Raw genomic sequence first — 7,968 nt, 5'->3', positions numbered from 1 at the left:
CCTTCCTCCCTGGACAGATCTTCGTCTTCGGCGGCTTCGCACTGCGGGCCAATTCACTTGGCCATCTAGAGCAGATCGAAAGCTATGCTCTTGGCCGTCAGGTCAGATTCGTAAATTTAAACTACATGGCTGACATCCGTGGGGACTTGATCTTTGACGGATTCGAGCCACTGCCGAGCGCGCCACACTGTCACGACAAGCATGATCTAGCCCTGCCGCCGAACAGTGCCCTGGAGGCCGTATCCGCATTGGCTCCGACCCTTAATTCGGAGCCAACCACGCCGATCGAGGATGGGCGGTTGGACGCCACCTTGGGGGCTGCAACCCCAACGGTGATTGAGCCAAGTACCAGCCCCGTACTCTGCGAGACCCGTGACTCCAAGGAGCCGGACTCCTCTCCGGACTCCGAGCCCCCCACGCCCCTGCCGATCGAATTCGATTGGGCGCCGATCATGGAGTTTACCGCCGCGGACATCTTTCAGCGCTCACCTTTTGGCGATATCCTGAAGTCACTAAAGTCTCTCTCTTTATCAGGAGAGCCCTGGCCGGACTACGGCCAGCGAGGTTGGGGTACGGACGATGAAGAAATTCAAAGCCCACCCACCACCCACTTTGTAGCCACTGTCGACGACTTAACCGACATGCTCGACTTCGACTCCGAAGATATCGATGGTATGGACGCCGATGCAGGAGATGATGAAGAACCAGTGCCTACTAGGTCCTGGAAAGCCATCTCGTGATATGACATATACATGGTGGACACCCCAAAAGAGGGAGATGGTGATGGAACAGCGGAGGATGACCCCTCCAAGAAATAGCCTAAGCGCCGGCATCAGCGGTGCCGCTCAAAATCCTGCCAAAACAAACACGGTGATTCCAGCACGGGAGATAATAATACTCCGGACAGCGCCGAAGAAAACCCCCTCCAGCAAGAATCAGCACAGGAGGATGGAGAAACCAGCCCTCGCGAGAGAGCGGCAGACAGAGAGGTCGAGGACGATAATTATATGCCTCCCTCCGAAGACGAATTCGTCGTGCCAGAGGATCCCATCGAGCAAAAGTGTTTTCAACACAGACTTATGGCCACGGCAAGAAGCCTTAAGAAAAAACAGCAACAGCTTAGGGCTGATCAAGATTTGGTAGTCGACAGATGGACTGAAGTCCTTGCGGCCGAAGAGCATAAACTCGAACGCCCCTCCAAGAGCTACCCAAAGCGCAGGTTGCTACCCCGATTAGAGGGGGAAGCACTTGATGCCGCCGACCGGCCACCTCGTGGTCACGACAGAGAGGCCTCTCGGCCCTCCACTCAAGCCGCACCCCGTACCAAGGCGCGGGAATATGCGCCGGACTTACGAGACATGTTGGAGGACAAGGCAAGGCAAACAAGATCGATCTACGGATCGCGTGGGCGCCTCACGGCTCGAAACGGTAACCGTCACGCCGGCCACACATTCGGCGGGGCCGAACATAGTAGACAAGGCTCATTGGAGCTACGTCATGATATAGCCCAGTACAGAGGCGCCGCACACCCACTCTGCTTTACAGACGAAATAATGGATCATCAAATCCCCGAAGGTTTCAAACCCGAAAACATCGAATCATATGATGGCACAACAGATCCTGCGGTATGGATCAAGGATTATCTCCTTCATATCCACATGGCCCGCGACGATGATTTCCACGCCATCAAATATCTCACACTCAAGCTTAAAGGACCGGCTCGGCATTGGCTTAACAGTTTGCCAACAGGATCAATCAGCTGTTGGGAGGACCTGGAAGCCGCATTCCTCGACAATTTCCAAGGCACTCATGTGCGACCCCCAGACGCCGATGACCTCAGTCACGTAATTCAGCAGCCAGAGGAATCGGCCAGGCAATTCTGGACACAGTTCCTAACAAAGAAAAATCAAATAGTCGACTGTCCGGACGCTGAGGCCCTAGCAGCCTTCAAGCACAATATCTGTGACGAGTGGCTGGCCTGGCACCTTGGAAAGGAAAAGCCGAAATCTATGGCAGCACTCACGACACTCATGACCCACTTTTGCACGGGAGAAGACAGCTGGCTTGCTCGTAGCAATAATATGACCAAGAACCCTGGTAATTCGGACACCAGGGACAGTAGTGGCAGGTCGCGTCGCAACAAGCAGAAGCGCCGCATTAACAGCGAGAATGCTGAGGATACGGCAGTTAATGCCGGATTCAGAGCCTCTAAATCTGGTCAACGGAAAAAGCCATTCAAAAGGAATCCTAGGGGCCCATCTAGTTTGGACCGAATCCTCGACCGCTTGTGCCAGATACATGGCACCCCCGAAAAGCCGGCCAATCACACCAACAAGGATTGTTGGGTGTTCAAGCAGGCAGGCAAGTTAAACGCCGAAAACGAAGACAAGGGGCTGCATAGCGATGACGACGAGGAGCCCCGGCCGCCGAACAATAGTGGACAGAAGGGTTTTCCCCCACAAGTGCGGACGGTGAACATGATATACACAACCCACGTCCCCAAAAGGGAGCGGAAGCGTGCGTTAAGGGACGTATACGCGGTAGAGCCAGTCGCCCCAAAGTTCAACCCATGGTCCTCCTGCCCGATCACCTTTGATCGAAGGGACCATCCCACTAGCATCTGTCATGGCGGATTCGCCGCATTGGTTCTAGACTCAATTACTGACGGATTTCATCTCACTAGAGTCCTTATGGACGTCGGCAGCAGCCTGAACCTGCTTTACCAGGATACAGTGCGGAAAATGGGCATAGATCCCTCGAGGATTAAGCCCACCAAAACAACCTTTAAAGGCGTAATACCAGGTGTAGAGGCCAACTGTACAGGCTCAGTGTCACTTGAAGTGGTCTTCGGATCTCCGGATAATTTCCGAAGCGAGGAGTTAATCTTCGACATAGTCCCGTTTCGCAGCGGCTATAACGCACTGCTCGGGCGAACCGCATTCGCTAAGTTCAATGCGGTACCGCATTACGCATACCTTAAGCTCAAGATGCCAGGCCCTCGAGGAGTAATTACGGTCAATGGAAACACCGAACGCTCCCTCCAAACGGAGGAGCACACGGCGGCCCTTGGAGCGGAAGTTCAAAGCATCCTCTCCAGGCAGTTCTCCAGTCCGGCCACTAAACGACCGAACACCGTCAAGCACGCCCGGAGTAACCTACAACAAGACCGCTTGGCACGATCCGAGCAGGCGTAGCAATGCGGCCCCAACCCCAACCCTCGCAAAAAGTCGACGCCAGTACTTCGCGTACATAACTACGCTCTAGAGATACCATGGGCACAGGGGGAGGGGCACCATCATGGCACGCCCAAAACACGGCTTAAACCGTACCAGGGGCTGCCGATTTTTTAATTTTCTCTTACTTTCAGGACTTCATCCTTCGGAAGGCCTGTTCGGCAGTTCAATTGCCGCACAAACGATGCAAGAACCAGGGAAGCAGACAAGCCACGCCGTACTACGGAACTCCCAGGTGGTCTCTATCATGAGCAGTATACCCGTTCCGCATACTATTCCGCAGCTTGCCCCTGGAACGGACATGTTAACTAGTCCAACCTTCCACTTATCGCATTATTTGTATCGTTCTGCTTTGATCGCAGCCCTTTTTAATAAACAATGCATAGCTTTCGTCTATTTTTGCATTACCTTTTTTCTTTCTATATGTTCCTTAACGACATGTTGCACCCGTACACGTTGGTACGGCCAAAATAAGCCAGGGGCTTTAGTACCCCTCAATATGGTGTGAGAAGTCCGAACACTTTAACAAAGTACGGCACCCCGAACTTATAGCATTATATGCATCGGCTCCGAATCATGTCTTGGGTCAATAGTTGGGTTTGCCCGGTTCCTATGTTTTGGTGCCTTACGTTCCGCTATATCAGCTAAGGTAGCACTAGGAGAACCACTGCGATTGTGCCCCGGTTGAGCTGGGTCGAGCACCTCAGTGGAGAAAGCTAAAACTGACTGTCATGATGAAGCGAGAGCTGGTCGCTGTTCGAGAGGTGTTTTCGAGTCCCTAAAGACTTATGCCGCTTAGGGCGAGGAGCCGGCTCTGTCCGGCCAAGGCGTGGATAGCGCCCCGAATTTGGTCTTCCGAATACCAGGGGCTTCGCCAAAATTTAAAACTATAGAATTCTATGGCTAAGTGAGAGTGTTCACGCATTATAGTCCGATTGCCTTGTACGTTGGGCTGAGTGCCTCCCTCGAAGGACCCAAACATGGGAAAAAGAGCACTCAGATTATCCCCGAACACCCCAACACTAGCGGCACGGGGGCAGAAGCTGACGACTTGCCATCTCTCAGAATTGATAAATAGTCACACATAAGGTAATATTTTAAATTCCACCAGCATTGCTTAGCGCATATAAACAAGTTTTCAGCGCACAGGACACAACGAGCAAGTTTCACTCAAAAATTACATCTCCAAAACATTCATCCGCCACAAGGCAGGCACCCTTCAGAACATCCTTATAATAATTCTCGGGCTTGCGATGCTCTTTCCCCGGCGGTGGCCCGACCTCCACCAGCTTCTCAGCATCCAGCTTGCCCCAGTGCACCTTCGCACGGGCAAGGGCCCTAAGAGCACCTTCGACGCAGGTGGAGTGCTTGATGACTTCGAGCCTTGGACAGGCCTCCACCAACCGCCGCACCAGCCCGAAATAGCTCCCAGGCAGAGCCCCTCCAGGCCACAGCCGAACAATGAGGCCCTTCATGGCCTGTTCGGCCGCCTTGTGGAGCTCGACCAGTTGCTTCAGCTGGTCGCTCAGGGGCACGAGGTGTCCGGCCTCAGCGTACGGAGACCAGAACACCTTCTCCGTCGAGCTGCCCTCCTCGGCTCGATAGAATGCGGCGGCATCGGATACACTCCGGGGAAGATCTGCAAACGCTCCCGGAGAGCTCCGGATTCGGGTAAGTAACAAGTAACTCACGTTTATGTGTTTGCTTTGCATAAAGAATGTCTTACCCGCCGCTATCTTCTTCACCTCATCCAACTCCTGGAGGGTCTTCTGGGATTCGGCCTTGGCAGCTTTGGCATTTTCAATAGCCACCGCGAGCTCGGACGCTTGCGTCTTCGAGTTAAGCTGCGAACTCTCATGTTTTTCCATAAGAGCCTGGAGCTCTCGCCACACCTTGCCAACCTCGGCCTCATATTTCTCCTGCTCGGTGCGCTCCGAGGCCGCACTCTTCTCGGCCTCGACCAACGCTTGCTTAAGGGTCGCCACTTCAGACGTGGCCCCTACATTAGCCACGATAATCCTGTCATTCTTTCCAATTGCACCTTTTTATATATTTTTAACAAGGTATTTCTTAGCTTCATTGTCCTCGAGATGCTTCTTGGCACGTTCGAGCTCTTGCTCGGACCGCTCAAGGTTCTGCTTTAGCGCGTCCACCTCCGCAGTCAGTGCGGCGGACGCAAGCAGGGAAGCCTGCATATGCATATTGACTCATTTTTGTTAGACACCTGCGAATTCTATTTGATCCTCTATTCGGCTTTTCTTCCCGAACGCCAAACAGAGCATCAGGGGCTACTGTCTATGCGGTACTATTATTTACACATTCTTTACTTACCTCAAAGCCTGTCAAAAGGCTAGTACAAGCTTCAGTCAGTCCGCTCTTGGCGGACTGAACCTTCTGGACCACCGCACTCATAATAGCGCGGTGCTCCTCGTCGATGGAGGCACCTTGGAGCGCCTCCAACATATTGTCCGGCGCCTCCGGTTGGACGGGGGCCGCTGGCACGGTGGACTTGCTCCTCTTGGAAGGAGGTCCCCCACCAGACTCTGGAACCTTTGAAGGTTCCGGAGCGGTGTCCGGCCTAGAGCCGGACTTGGAGCCCTGGGGGATTTCATCCCCTTTACTCCTGGAGTCCGGGAGGTCGCCTTGCGGCGCCTCCAGGACCACCTCCTCCCGGCTTGGAACCTGTTGGGACAACACTTCGGTGTCGTCCGTAGGGCGGGGGGAGGAAGCCGTCGGAAGTGAGTTCACGTCTGACGAGTCCAGTGAGCCGCTCGACGACGCGTCGAGCCGATCTTTGGGTGGGCTGCATAAACATATTCGACATGAGGGAAAGCTGCGCAATAAACGAATACTATGAAGTACTCTGGTATCCGGATACTTACGATTTGGCCAGGGGCTTGGCCCTAGGCGCCCACTCCTCTCCGCCGTCGTCGGCGTCGGTGGAGCAGTCTGCAGGAAGGGTTTTCCCCTTCTTGGACCCTTCGGCCTCCCCAGTTGGGGCGGCCTTCCTTTTCTTCCCTTCCCCCGCTGGAGGGGGAGGGGTCTCTTCTTCCTCCTCCCCGTCTTCGCGGGAGGAGTGTGTCTTGGATTCGTCGGATGATGAATCCGACACCTCCGGGTGTCGGGCACTCTTTCGAGTCCCCGTGGCCTTCTTCTTGACCTTCTTCTCCGGCACCACATAGGGTGCCGGAACCAGCAGCTTCGCCAAGCGAGCATCCATTGGGCCTTCGGGCAAAGGAGCCGGACAGTTGATCTGTCCGGATGTCACCTGCCAATCCTGTCAAAGGTAAGGGAGTTTTGATCCTGCATGGAGTCAAACTATGAAAAACTGATACCCTGTAAAAGAAAAAAAAATAGCTTACCGCGAGAGCGTGACGCTGCGCACTGAATCCGCGATCCTCAGTAGCAGATGCGGGAGCCTCGGCGCTCTTGAAAAGCATCTTCCAGGCATCTTCGTACGTCGTGTCGAAGAGCCTGCTCAGAGTCTGGTGCCGCGCCGGGTCGAACTCCCACAGGTTGAAAGCTCGTTGTTGGCACGGGAGGATCAAGCGGATGAGCATAACCTGGACTACGTTGACAAGTTTGAGCTTCTTGTCCACCAGGGTTTTGACGCATGTTTGGAGTCCGGTTAGCTCTCCCTTTTTACCCCACGACAGGCCTGTCTCTTTCCAGGACGTGAGCTGCGTTGGGGGTCCGGACTGGAACTCAGGGGGTGCGACCCATTCGGCGTCGCGTGGCTCGGTGATGTAAAACCACCCCGATTGCCACCCCTTCAGGGTCTCCACAAAGGAGCCCTCGAGCCAGAGGATGTTGGCCATCTTGCCCACCATGGCGCCTCCGCACTCCGCCTGGCTGCCGCGCACCACCTTCGGCTTGACGTTGAAAGTCTTGAGCCAGAGCCCGAAATGGGGGCAGATGCGGAGGAAGGCCTCGCACACGACGATAAATGCTGAGATGTTGAGGATGAAGTTCGGGGCCAGATCGTGGAAATCTAGCCGTAGTAGAACATGAGCCCCCGGACAAATGAGTGGAGAGGGAAGCCCAGTCCGCAGAGGAAATGGGGGAGGAACACCACCCTCTCATGGGGCCTAGGGGTGGGGATGAGCTGCCCCTTTTCGGGGAGCCGGTACGCGATGTCGTTAGACAGGTATCCGGCCTTCCTCAGCTTTTTGATATGTCCCTCCATGACGGAGGAGACCATCCACTTGCCTCCCACTCCGGACATGGCTGGAGAAGGTTGAGGTTGGGAGTGCGGACTTGGGCGCTGGAGCTCGAGTGTGCAAGAATGGATAGGCGAAGGAGGAAGAAGGCGTAGGTGAAAAGGTGGATCTTTATCCCCTTATATGGGTGGACGCAGTTACATGTCCCCACCAGCCTGATGAAACTCGCTTATCTCCAAGCAGCGTAATCGATGGCGTGGTTGGGTTACCCACGCCCGTATTGATGAGAATACCGGAATAAGGGGACACGATCTCTGCTTTAACAAGTCGTGCCAAGGAAACCGCCTCGCATAACACGCTGAGATGGGACAGTAAAACGGTTTGAATAAAAGCTTGGCCGTGGTGTGACGTCACACTAGGGAATACGTCAGCAGATTAGATTTGTGTAAATATTATTCTCTCTATGGCAATATGTGGAAACTTATTTTGCAGAGCCGGACACTATCTTTATGTTCAAAATCTTCTATGAAGTACTTGGAGGAGGAACCCGCCTTGCAATGCCGAAGACAATATGC

Source organism: Triticum urartu, chromosome 1, assembly GCF_003073215.2.
Source record: "Triticum urartu cultivar G1812 chromosome 1, Tu2.1, whole genome shotgun sequence".
In the NCBI taxonomy this organism is placed as follows: Eukaryota; Viridiplantae; Streptophyta; class Magnoliopsida; order Poales; family Poaceae; genus Triticum; species Triticum urartu.
This window is presented reverse-complemented; position numbering follows the sequence as displayed.